The sequence below is a fragment of the Canis aureus genome, chromosome 22, assembly GCF_053574225.1.
Source record: "Canis aureus isolate CA01 chromosome 22, VMU_Caureus_v.1.0, whole genome shotgun sequence".
In the NCBI taxonomy this organism is placed as follows: Eukaryota; Metazoa; Chordata; class Mammalia; order Carnivora; family Canidae; genus Canis; species Canis aureus.
This window is the reverse complement of record NC_135632.1, coordinates 29,628,610-29,641,494: the sequence shown is the minus strand read 5'-3', so window position 1 is coordinate 29,641,494 and position 12,885 is coordinate 29,628,610. Positions and strand designations below refer to the sequence as shown.

Genomic DNA, 12,885 nt, shown 5'->3' with positions numbered 1-12,885 from the left:
GGGATACACAAAATAAAAATATGTAAAATATTACACCATATATGTAAAACATGGAGAGAGGAGTATGATGTCAAATTTCAAGTACTAGAGAAATGTTCAAATTTAAGTGACTATAAACTTAATATAAACTACTGTATACTTAGGTAGAAACACAACAATTCAAAATCTTTAGGAAGAAAAGAAAATCTTTAGGAGGCAGCAAAAGTAGCTCTAACAGGGAAGTTATTAGCAATTCAGGCCTACTTCAAGAAACAAGAAAAATCTATAAACAGCTAACCGTACACCTAAAGGAAAGAGAACAACAACAACAAAAAAATAAAGTTGAAAGTTAATAGAAGGAAGGAAAAAATAAGGATCAGAGTGGAAATAAATGGAAGAGAAACTTAAAAAGACAAAAAAAAAAGGAAAAAAAGATTAATGAAAAATCAGTTCTTTGAAAAACTAAACAAAATTGATAAACCTTTAGCCAGACTAAATGAGAGCAAGAGTGAGAGCGAGAGAGAGAGAGAGAGAAAGAGAGAAGTGAAATAAATAAAATCAGAAATGAAAGAGAAGTTACAACTTACATCACAGAAATACAAAGAATTATAAGTGACTACTACAAAAAAATTATGTGCCAACAAATTGGAACTACCTAGAAGAAATGGATAAATCCCTAAAAACATACAATCTTCCAAGAAATAAAAGACATCCAAATTGGTAGGAAAGAAGTAGAACGATCACTATTTGCAAATGAAATGATACAACATATAGAAAATCCTAAAGGGTCCAGCAAAAAAGAAAAACTATTATAATAAGTTGCAGGATACAAAATTAATATACAAGAATTTGTTGCTTTCTAAATACTAATAACAAAGTAGTGGATAGAGAAATTAAAAATCCCATTTACAATTGCATCAAAAGACTAAAATAGCTAAGAATCCATTTAACCAAGAAGGTGAAACAGCTGTGCTCAGAAAAATTATAAAAAGTGATGAAAGAAATTGAAGACACACAAAAAAATGGAAAGATATACCATGCTTATAGATTGGAAGAATTAATACTATTAAAATGTCCATGCTACCCAAAGCAATCTACATTATCAACGCAATCCCTATGAAAATACCAATAGTATTTTTCACAGAACTAAAACAAATAATCCTAAAATTTATGAGAACCACAAAAGACCCCAAATAGGCAAAGCAATTTTGAGAAAGAAAGGGCAGCCCTGGTGGGTCAGTGGGTTAGCGCCGCCTTCAGCCCAGGATGTGATCCTGGAGACCCGGGATCAAGGCCCACGTCAGGTTCCCTGCATGGAGCCTGCTTCTCTCTCTGCCTTTGTCTCTGCCTCTCTCTCTCTCTCTCTCTCTCTCTGTCTTCCATGAATAAATAAATAAAATATTTTTTAAAAATAAAAAAAAATTTTGAGAAAGAAAAATAAAATTAGAGCAACACAATCCCAGGTTGCTGCAAAGCTACAGAAAACAAACAGTATGGTACTGGCACTAAAACAAACACACATCAATAGAACGAGATAGGAAGCCCAGAAATAAATCCACCTTTATAAGGTCAATTCATCTATGACAGAGGAAGCAAGAATATACAATGGGAGGAAAAATCTCTTCAATAAATGGTGTTGGAAAAGCTGAACAGCTACATGCCAAAGAATGAAATACCACATTCTTGCATCACACACAAAAATAAACTTGAGATGGATCATAGTCCTAAATATGAGGCCTGAAACAGTAAAATTCCTAAAAGAAAACATAGGCAGTAACCTCATGGACATCAGCCTTACCAACATTTTTCTCAATATGTCTCCTCAGGCAAGGGAAACAAAAGAAAAAATAAACTATTGAGATCCTAACAAAACAAAAAGCTTTTGCACAATGAAGGAAACCATCAACAAAATGAAAAGGCAATCTACTGCATGCTAATTATATGTGATAAGGAATTAATGTTCAAAGTACATAAAGAACTTATACCACTCAACACCAAAAAAAGAATAATCTGATTAAAAATGGGCAGATAACTTGAATAGACATTTTTCCGAAGAAGACATACAGATAGCCACATCTAAAGATTCTCAGTATCATTAGTCATCAGGAAAATGCAGATCAAAACCACAATGAGATATCACCTCATACCAGTCAGAATGGCTAGTATCAAAAAACAAGAAATAACAAGTCTTGGTGAGGATGTGGAGAATAAGGCACCCTTATGCACTCTTGGTGGGAATGTAAATTGGTGCAGCCGCTGTGGAAAACAGCATGGAGGTTCCTCAAAAATTTTAGAAATCTCCATATAGAATAGAAATAGAAACCTATATCATCCAGTAATTCCACTTCTGAGTATACCTGAAAAAAATAAAAACACCAATTCAAAAAGACATATGCACCCCTATGTTTATTGCAGTATTATTTACAATAGCCAAACCATGAAAACAACATAAGTGCCCATCAATAGATAAACTGATAAAGATGTGGTATACATTTGCAATTGAATATTATTCAGCCATAAAAAAGGATGAGATCTTGCCATTTCCAGCAGCATGGATGGACATAGAGGGTATTATGCTAAGTGAAATAAGTCAGACAGAGAAAGACAAATACCATATGATTTCACTTACATGTGTAATTTAAAACACAAAACAAATGAACAAACAAAATTAAAAATATAAAGCAACAATGGGATACCACTCCAAACCTATTACAATGCCGAAAATGTGGAGCACTAACAACATCTAATGTTTGTGAAAACATAGAGCAGCAATAATTCATTTATTGAATTTATTCATTACTGGTAGGAATGCAAAACAATACCACTATTTTGGAAGATAGGTTGACAATTTCTTTTTTTTTTTAATTTTTATTGATTTATGATAGTCATACAGAGAGAGAGAGAGAGGCAGAGACACAGGCGGAGGGAGAAGCAGGCTCCATGCACCGGGAGCCCAACGTGGGATTTGATCCCGGGTCTCCAGGATCGCGCCCTGGGCCAAAGGCATGCGCCAAACCGCTGTGCCACCCAGGGATCCCAGGTTGACAATTTCTTACAAAACTAAACATGTGATTCACCAATCTCACTCCTTGGTATTAGGAACTAAAAACTTATGTCTCTAGTAAAACCTGTACACAGATGTTTATAGAATCTTATTCATAATGCTGAAATGTAAAAGCAATGGGGAGGGATGAATAGGCAAAGTACAAAGGATTTTTACCAATGAAAGTACTGGGTATGATATCATAATGATGTGTACATGCCATTATACATTTGTCTAAACCCGTAAAATGTACACCATCAAGAGTTAACCATAATGTAAAATATGGACTTTGAGTGATCATAATGTATCAATATAGACTCATTAATTGTAACAAATGTACCACTACATGAAGAATATTGATAATGAAGGAGACCGTGCATGTATGGGGGCAAGAAGGTACATGAGTAATCTCCGTACCTTCTTAATTTTGCTATGAATCCAAACCACTCTAAAAAATATAAGGTCTTACAAAATTAAAAAAAGGAAAAGAAATGAAATTGTGTTAGGGCAATTCAAACATCAATCTCAAACATATAGGTGGCATACATATTTAGCAAAGTGGCTGGGACTACATTTAAGAAATGTTTTACTGTTCCATCCTGTTATTAAATATTAAAATATTTGGGTAGGGAGAAAGAGGTAAAGTATGAGTCTGTTTTAGAATTTGCAAATATTCCTTTGTTGGAGGAAGAGATAAAGTATCATGTAACATTGTAGATAGTGAAATTTTTATCTTCAATTAGAGTTTCATTTATGAAGAATATTGTCAGCTTTACTTTATGCCTATTTTTGACAAACCATAAGATAGTTTCACTTCAAGGTTACTGGTTTCAACCACCTTTCCAAATCATAGATTTAAAATGATTGGATCTGTGTCCCATCCTGCCCACACATAGAATAAAACTCTTCCATATACTACTGTTTTTTAAGGTATACATGTTCAGATCTTTCTAAGTCAGGATAAAATGGAGTTGGGGCAAATTGTCTTTTTAAACTTTCTATGAAGTCTTGTTACAATAAAATAAAAAATTGGAGTTATATTAAAATAGAAGACATTGTTATGAGGAATCACTGAAGTCCCTGGACTTTCTGTTATAAATGTGGCTCTCTTTCAGGATGAGCTTTGCCTCTTTTTTTTTTTTTAAATCAAAGCAGGACCAACAAAGGAAGACCTCAAATTCTAAAACAGAATCATAGAAAACTAGGGCATGTTAATAGCAATGCAGTGTAATTGGATAAATCTAAAAGATGCTATTGTTCATATTTTCCATAGTTTGCTAAAATAACTCTGTGTGAATAGAGTGGCCATTCTTAGAGCCCCACGCCATTCATAATGTCACTTGGGCATAAGAGCAATCAAATTTATCAAAATAATGTCTCTTTGACTTGGGGTTCAGATGCTAGAATAGCCAAATCCACAAGGAGCTTCCTGCAGGTTTTAGCAGTGAGAGAGTCCATCTCCACAGCAAATAACTAAGGAATGGCCACCAAAATTCCCTAAGCAATGCTTCACATACTATACTGTACACAATCATTTGGAGGCCTTGAAACATAAAGATTTCTGGGTCACATCCTCTGAGTTTCATATTCAGTAAATCTGGGATGGATTTTGAGAACACTTTTCCAGGTAATACTGATGCTAGTGGTCTGAGGACCACACTTTGAGAACAACAGTCAGTGGCAGGAAAACATCAAGCCCTACACAGCTTTTGAGGTCACATTATATAAAATAGAGGTTTTCAACTTTGAATGCATCATAGAATCACCTGGGGAACTTTCAGAAACCCTAATGCTCAAGCCACAACCCAGACCACTTAAAACTAGGGGAGAGGCAGCTCAGCAATCTCTTTTAAAGGCCCTCAAGCGATTCCATACACAGCCACAGTTAAAAACCAATGAAGACTCTACCCACATCGTTGGTTCTCAAAATTGGCTGCCCACTGGAATCACCAGGGAGAAAAATTTAAATACTGATGCCTCTTTCCCACTCTTAGACATTTCAGATATCAGGATTTTAAAAAGTTCCCAGGTGATTCTAATGTGCAACAAAGTTTGAACCTTACCTAACTCAAATTTTCACATAATGAAAAAAAAATTTTGAATGTAAATCATGAAGTCAGCATAATGAAGTTAGAGTTATGGATATATTTTTCCCAAATTCAAGCATTTTTTAAAAGATCTATTTATTTATTTGAGAGAGAGTACATGAGAGCGAGAGAGCATGAGTGGGAGGGAAGGAGAAGCAGAGGAAGAAGGAAAAGCAGAGTCCCCAGTGAGCAGAGAGCCCAAGTAGCTTGATCCCAGGACCCCAGGATTATGACCTGAATCACAGGCAGACGCTTAACCTACTGAGCCACCCAGGCGCTCTCCAAATTCAAGCATTTTAATGACAATTTTTTATTAAGCCACTACAAATAAGTTTAAAATACAGAAGAAAAATATACATTAGTATGAATATATTTATAAAAGCAAGTTAGAATTATGATTTTCTTTTAGATATAATTCATATATAGAGAATTCACCTTTTTTAAATGTAGAGTTCTATCACTTTTATAAATATAGCCAATCAAGGTATAAAACAGTTCCATCCCACTGAAATGTTCTCTTGTGCTCCAAAGGCAGGTTTGATTTGCCAATAGATCAGAATATTTTGCCTTCCTGCCTCCTCTACCTCACCTCCAATTTGTTGCATGATTTTTTCTCTGACTTAGCAAAGAAAGGAAGCTCAACTACTCTGAGAACACAGAAGTAGATTTGGAATGATTATGTAAAGTAGTATACACATGGCTGATATTAAAATGGAATTATATCCAATGTAACTAAATTTCAATCCATAATGCTATCTTTAAAAAGATGCAAATAAAAAACATGGTCACCATTGGAGAATGCTAGAGAATCAGCTCACTATTTTGAAAACTGGTAAGTAAAGGGAAAAAAAGGAAGTATTCATTCTTGCTCCCTTTTATCAACTGTAGATATAGTAGAAATAGTAGATGTGGAGAGTTTTCCCTAGTTGAAGTAAAAGCAACTATGAAGCACTGGAATAGCATCATACTGCAACTCCTAATTAATTGAGGAGAAATGAATGAGGGTCAAAAATAGCTGATATCCCAAAAGAGAGAAAGCCATGAATAATATATCTCCAGAAGGAAGAACAACCACCCCCCCCCCCAAGGTGTTTTTGCAAAAAGAAAAAAAAAAGATGAAGAAATGAAACTTGATTCTGATCAAGCCTCTGGATCCAACTACCAACAGACAAGAAATACATGGGCAATAAAAACATGTTAAGCTGCACCATGAGAATGCAGTCAGCAAAAGCTAGACTATAGGAAACCACAGGAGTAACAACCTAGTTTCTTCAACAAATGAATTCTAAAAAGCAGAGATAGAGATGAAGAGGGAAACTACAGTTCAGAAGAGACAGAATATTATACTAATCAAGTAGGTGTGTGGACCATATTTGCTAACTCAAACTTTAAAATTGATGATACACAAAAATCATCAATGTGAACACTGAAGCTATCCAATTTAGATTTAGATATAGGAACTGAAGGAGTCAATGTTATTTTCCCGTGTGCTAATAGTATTTATCTTTTAGAGATATTTACTGAAATATTTACAGACAGAGTGATATTATGAAATCAAATATTCGCTTTAAAATAATGCAATTATGGGAAAAGTGAATAGTGTAGAGAAGAACCAAGATTGGCCATAAGTTAACAATTCTTAAACTTGCCCAATGTGCACATAAGGATTCATTATACTGTTTTGTCTACTATTGTATCTGGCTGAAATTTGCCACAATGAAAATAAAAAGCAAGAAAGATTTGATTTAAAATATTCCTAATAGTTTTATTGATAAGAGACTGAAACTGGAAAAAATGCATCAATTGGTAAATGGATAAACAAAATGTGATATAGCCTTTCTCTATGCCTACAATGGCTGATCTATATGGTTTGACAACCTAGAATAGCACCATGCATATCCTTCCATGCAAATTGAAATGGGAGGGTTCTGGGCAGATCGGCCTGCTCAAAAAACAATCTCCAATCTATTCAACATAATATCCACCAACGCTTCACTCCCCAAATGGTGGAAAGAGCAAGTACTAGAACTCTGAAATATGGGAGGTCATAAGTTCTCCAAAATCCTACATTTAAAAGTAAATCATATGATATTAATTTATAACCCCTTCTTTTACACTGAAAGTCGATGTTTCAAATCCTGTTTCCTTAAATATTTGGTTAATCCTGAATTAATCAGATAAACTGAAAAACTCTTGTACATTATCTGGATATCTAAATGCCTCAATCGGTGATAAAATAAAAGACATTTAGAGAATAAATAATATAGGGGATTTCAGATAGCATTAAGTGAGACATGTTTTATTAATTTCTCAGGACCTCTCAAGAAACAGAAGGTGGGGGATCCCTGGGTGGCGCAGCGGTTTGGCGCCTGCCTTTGGCCCAGGGCGCGATCCTGGAGACCCCGGATCGAATCCCACGTCGGGCTCCCGGTGCATGGAGCCTGCTTCTCCCTCTGCCTGTGTCTCTGCCTCTCTCTCTCTCTCTCTCCGTGTGACTATCATAAATAATAGATAAAATTTAAAAAAAAAAAAAGAAACAGAAGGTGGCATCAGACATAATGCACAAGGCTCACAAAAAATAATATAGTTAATAAACACATGCTTCCATTCAGCATATTCTTAGGAATTATCTTCTCTCTAAATACCATCAACAATGACAACAGGAGGATACAAAATCATTGGCAGGGCCATATCTGCTTGGACTCGTGTCTAAATGAGGTCATAAGTAAAGATGGAGGGTAAGCTTTAAGTTTTCTATATATACAGTAATAAATAAATTTTCAAAAATCAAATATCTACATCAGAACTTATTTAGAAAACTGTAAGGTATATTTTTTAAGATTTTATTTGTTTATTCATGAGAGACACAGAGAAGCAGAGACATAGGCAGAGGGAGAAGCAGGCTCCTCACGGGGAGCCTGATGCGGAACTCAATCCCAGGACCTGAGCCAAAGGCAGATGCTCAACCACTGAGCCACCCAGGTGTCCCTGTAAGGTTCATTTAATAATATATCTCAATGAGCATGCTTTCTTGTGAGTACAAAGGCAAGGAGTACAACCTGATTACCATAATGCCTTTGAGTATTTTCCAGATAGGGAAACTCAAGGACATTTCAGTGTCATTTCCATTGTTTTGTACAATGTAATTAATCATCATTATACCAATCAATATACCACGCATTAAACAAAATTATTAAACACTGTTTCTTACTAAAATTTTAACAGTGGACGTACAGAACCTCTCTTGGTTCCCTGATCAGTTCTGGTTAGGTTAGATTAGCACCATCTAGAAAATGCAAAGGCAGGTCAGGGACCAAGTCAACCAACACCTAGGATTCAAATATGTCCCTCTCCCTCTCAGGCCATAATTTCCAAGTTTAGAAGTTGGCCAGCTATGCTTTCTTAAATTTCTAAACAACCACTCCCTCTACATCTTCCTTCTCTGAAAGTAATTATTGTTTCTGTATGTATTAGTAAGATGAATTAAGATAGACTTTTGTTTTACAAACTAGATTGAAAATTTTGCCATCTACCTTCAGATAATTAGAGGCACCCTGGAGTGTTAAAACTTATTGCTTGTGAAATGTTCTTGAACAACAATAAACATATGGTATAAGGGGGCTGTTTCTTAGCAGGAAACTGCTGTCAACAAGCTCATAGGGACCTGTCATCAGGGCCCCCACACAGGAGGTGAAACAATGGATAATACTGGCTGCCTACATTCTCCCAAGAACAAGTACAGGGTAACTTTTCAGCCCCCTTCTTGCAACATCCCTCAATATTAAATAAATTTAACTTCTCTCCGAAAGAGTAGTTTGCCTGTGAAGTTCATGGGAAGACATCAAAAACAAAACTGCACCAATTCCATATAAAAGGTCAGTAGAGAGCTGGTTAAAATGCAAGATCAACAATTAACCAAAAGAGAAGCTGCATGGGCATCCAGAAATGAACATCGAAATCCAAGTGTGTTCATTTTACTAACTTACAAGGACATACACTACACATTATATGGCAGCAATCATTTTAATCTGAAATAAAAAAACAGACAAGTCTGTAGATTTGATAGATTTTCTGGGAGTTTAGTGTGCCAAGATGGGTGAGTGCAGCTGAAAACCTTCAATGCACTTTATACTTAAGCTTGATGTAAATAAAGCTGGCGTTTCCATAAAAAGGGTGGTCTGTTCCTGGGCTTGATATACACACACAATATAGATATTGAACACAAACTGAATCAGTATAATACACACATATGAGTACTATAACTTTGTCGACCTATAGTGGTAATGCAGTAGGGAGCTATTTAAAACAGCAACCTGTATCCTTGCTCAAATAGGGATTAATCAAAAGTGTGAATGAGTGCAGTTTTGATACAACTTTGTAATATAAATAACTGGTAATGGATGAGTTAAAGCCAATTATACATGTAGTGGGTTTAAAACATGTTTGTAATTTCATTGAAATTCCTTCCTTCAAAAATCAGAGCCTAATTCTCTACCACTTGCATGTGGGCTGAACTCAGTGATTTTCTTTTAATAAACAGAGTGTGCTAGAAGTTATGCCATGTTAATTCTAAGCCTAAATCATTACAAGGATGGCTTCTATCTCGCTCTTTTTCTATCTTGGATTGCTCTCTTGGGAAGGAGCCAGAGGTATGTAATGAGGACATCTAAGCAACTCGGTGGAAAAGCCCATGTGGAGAGAAACTGAGGCCCCACAGCAACAATCAAGTTGCCAGCCTTATGAAGAAGCCACTTTGGAAGTATATATGCCAGATCTAGTCAAGTTTCACATTTTGACAGAACCAGCAAACATCTTGACAATCTCATGAGAGACCCCAAGCCAGAACAGCCAAGCTAAATTACTCGTGAATTCCTGACCCCCAGAAAGACTAAGAAAATAAATATTTATTGATGTTTAAGCCACTACGTTTTGGGGTAATTTGTTACATGATAACAGATAACTCACACAAAGTATTTTGGGTTTTTAAGATCAAAGACTGGTTAAACACTGGGTGTGTTGATGTGCTTCCTACACTAAGATCAAAGATTGGTTAAAATTGGGTGTGCTGGTGTGCACTCTTGCAGATGGCCACTTGATCTCCATTTCACCCTGTGAAAATGCCCAATCCAAGAGAACTTCACAATTGACCTAAAATACTCTACTAGAACTATATCTTTCAAAGCAGAAATTGCTGTTTTAGTAATAAGAGGCAAGTACAGTTGGGGAAAGCCCTCTACATAACTTCAATAGTCCCTCCATCACCCTCAGGATGAAAATTAAGATTAAACATGACATAAAATGTCCCTCATTATCTAGCGCTACCAAAAATCTCAAGCTTTATTTTCTATCATTCTTCCCTTTATGTTATTTATGTTCACATAAATTATTCATACTTCTTGGCACATAATATTGGTCAGCAACAATTGTGAAAAACTTTACAATGGTTTAAAAAAATTATTAGATGACCTGACTAGTGTGATCTTATCTTTACCTTTCATTGTGTTTGAGTTATTTTCCAACTCTTTTTAAGTTATAGAAAACAGATTGTAATGCAAGTGTTTTTGTTTATACAAATGCAAATGAATTGTGTCCAGTGGAAATGTAGTTGATTATTGTCCTTTGGATACAGACCAATTTTGCATCTATCTGTAATTTTTTTTTATCATCTGTAAATTTATCTCACTACTCCACAACATTTATATCTACATGTGTTTTTTTAATATTCTTTTGAAACAGTTGTATTTCACTGATTCCTTCATTAATCAGATAAATAAAATCTTTGATGTGTATTTATATTTGTATAAGACTTATGATTCAATTTTCTTTTATTAAGATATAATTGACATATAGCATTGCATAAATTTAAGGTATATAATATAATGATTTGATATATGTATGTATTGTGAAATAATGGCCACAATAGTTCAGCTAACATCCATCACCTCACAGCTATAATTTTTTTCTTATGATGTGAACTTTTAAGATCTACTCTCTGGGCAACTTTCAAGTACACAATATAATATTATTAACTATAATAACCATGTTGTATATTAGATCCCAGAGCTTATTTATCTTCTAACTGGAGATTTGTAACTTTTGACTACCTCACCTACCCTCCATCCCTACCTCTAGCAACCACCAATCTGTTCTCTGTATCTATGAGTTTGTTTGGAGGTGGGTTTTTTTTTATTCTACATATAAGTGAGATCATACAGTATTTGCCTTACTCTGTCTGCTTTATTTCACGTAGCATAATGCCCTCAAGGTCCATCCATGTTGTTGTCAATGTTGCAGGATTTCCTTATTTTTTATGACTTAATAATATTCTATTGTCTATATATACCACATTTTAAAAAAAAGATTTTATTTATTTATTCATGAGAGACACAGAGAGAGAGGGAGAGACATAGACAGAGGGAGAAGCAGGCTCCCTACAGGGAGCCCGATGCAGGACTCGATCACCATACCCGGGTCATGCCCTGAGCCGAAGGCAGACACTCAACCACTGAACCGTCCAGGTGTCCTTATACCACATTTTATTGATCCATTCATCTGTTGATGGACACACTTAGGTTGTTTCCATGTCTTGGCTATTGTAAATAATGCTGCACTAAACAAGAGGTTGCAGACATCTTTTCAAGATAGTGATTTTATTTTCTTCAGATAAATACCCAGAGGTAAAATTGCTGGATCATATGGTAGCTCTGTTTTTAATTTTTTGGAAAACCTCCACACTGTTTTCCACAGTGGCTGCACCAATTTACATTCCCATCAATAGTGCATGTGGGTTCCCTTTTCTCCACTTTCTCACCAATACTTATCTTTTTGATGATAACCATTTTAACAGGTGTGAGATAATATGTGGCTTTGATTTGCATTTCCCTGATAATTAGTGATGTTGAGCATCTTTTTATGTACCTACTGGACATCTGTATATCTTCTTTGGAAAAATGTCTATTCGTGTTTCTGCCCACTTTTTCTTATAAAAAGGGATTTTGGAAATGTTAGAATCATGTAGTAATTGAACAGGACTGGACATTAAACAAGACAGGCTTCAGGTGTGAACTATAGCATGACCTACCAAAACGTTCCCTGTGGCATGATTTCTACCAGTCACTTTCTTCACTGGCCCTTATGCTTTGAAATATTTTTCCAAAGGTTGTGCCTACAGTGTTCAGAAACAGGCTCTGGCTGCTTGAGACGGAGCATCCTTTTCATAAGGAGTGCTGTCTTTCTCAACAGAGAACTTTGGGGGCATTTTAGTGATTCTCAGAGATGGCAACAATTGCTGCCTTCCTCAAGCTTGAACTTCACGCACAACTGGACATTTCCACCAGCAATCAGCCAAATTCTCAGTCTCTCTCTCTCTTTTTAATTCTAATTCCAGTGTATTTAATAATTCTCATTCTCTTTAAACCTGGCTATAATGTCAAGAACCCTGTGTTTGCCAATCAGAGACTTGTGCAGAGACCACAGAAAAATTCAGTGAGGAATGCCCTACAAAATCAAACAAGTATATTTTCCAAAAATATTTTTGTAGCGCTTTAAATAATTAAAAAAAAAAAAGCTACAAGAATCATACTTACCAGGACGTTTCTGTTCCATAAAAACATTGTTTCCTGTTAGCATACAGGGCTATGGGTAGTCTATTCCAGTTTTCTCTCCTTTCAGTCACAAGCATTATCTCTATGTGCACGCACACATATATATATAAATATGTGTGTGTGTGTGTGTGTGTGTGTGTACCGCTTTCCCCAAATATGATGAAAACCAGGA

General features: G+C 35.5%; 1 long non-coding RNA gene across 3 annotated transcripts in view; it reads left to right on the top strand.

Moving 5' to 3' along the window:
* Positions 1-12,885, top strand: part of LOC144293973 (uncharacterized) — a 34,374-nt gene that overhangs the window by 11,317 nt on the left and 10,172 nt on the right. Inside the window, exon 3 of one of the 3 annotated variants that reach the window (XR_013361326.1) lies at positions 9,750-10,019. The exons of the other annotated variants lie outside the window; for them this stretch is intronic. This is a non-coding gene — a long non-coding RNA (uncharacterized LOC144293973). Of the gene's footprint in view, positions 1-9,749; positions 10,020-12,885 lie in introns of those variants that run through there. 3 annotated transcript variants of the gene reach the window in all.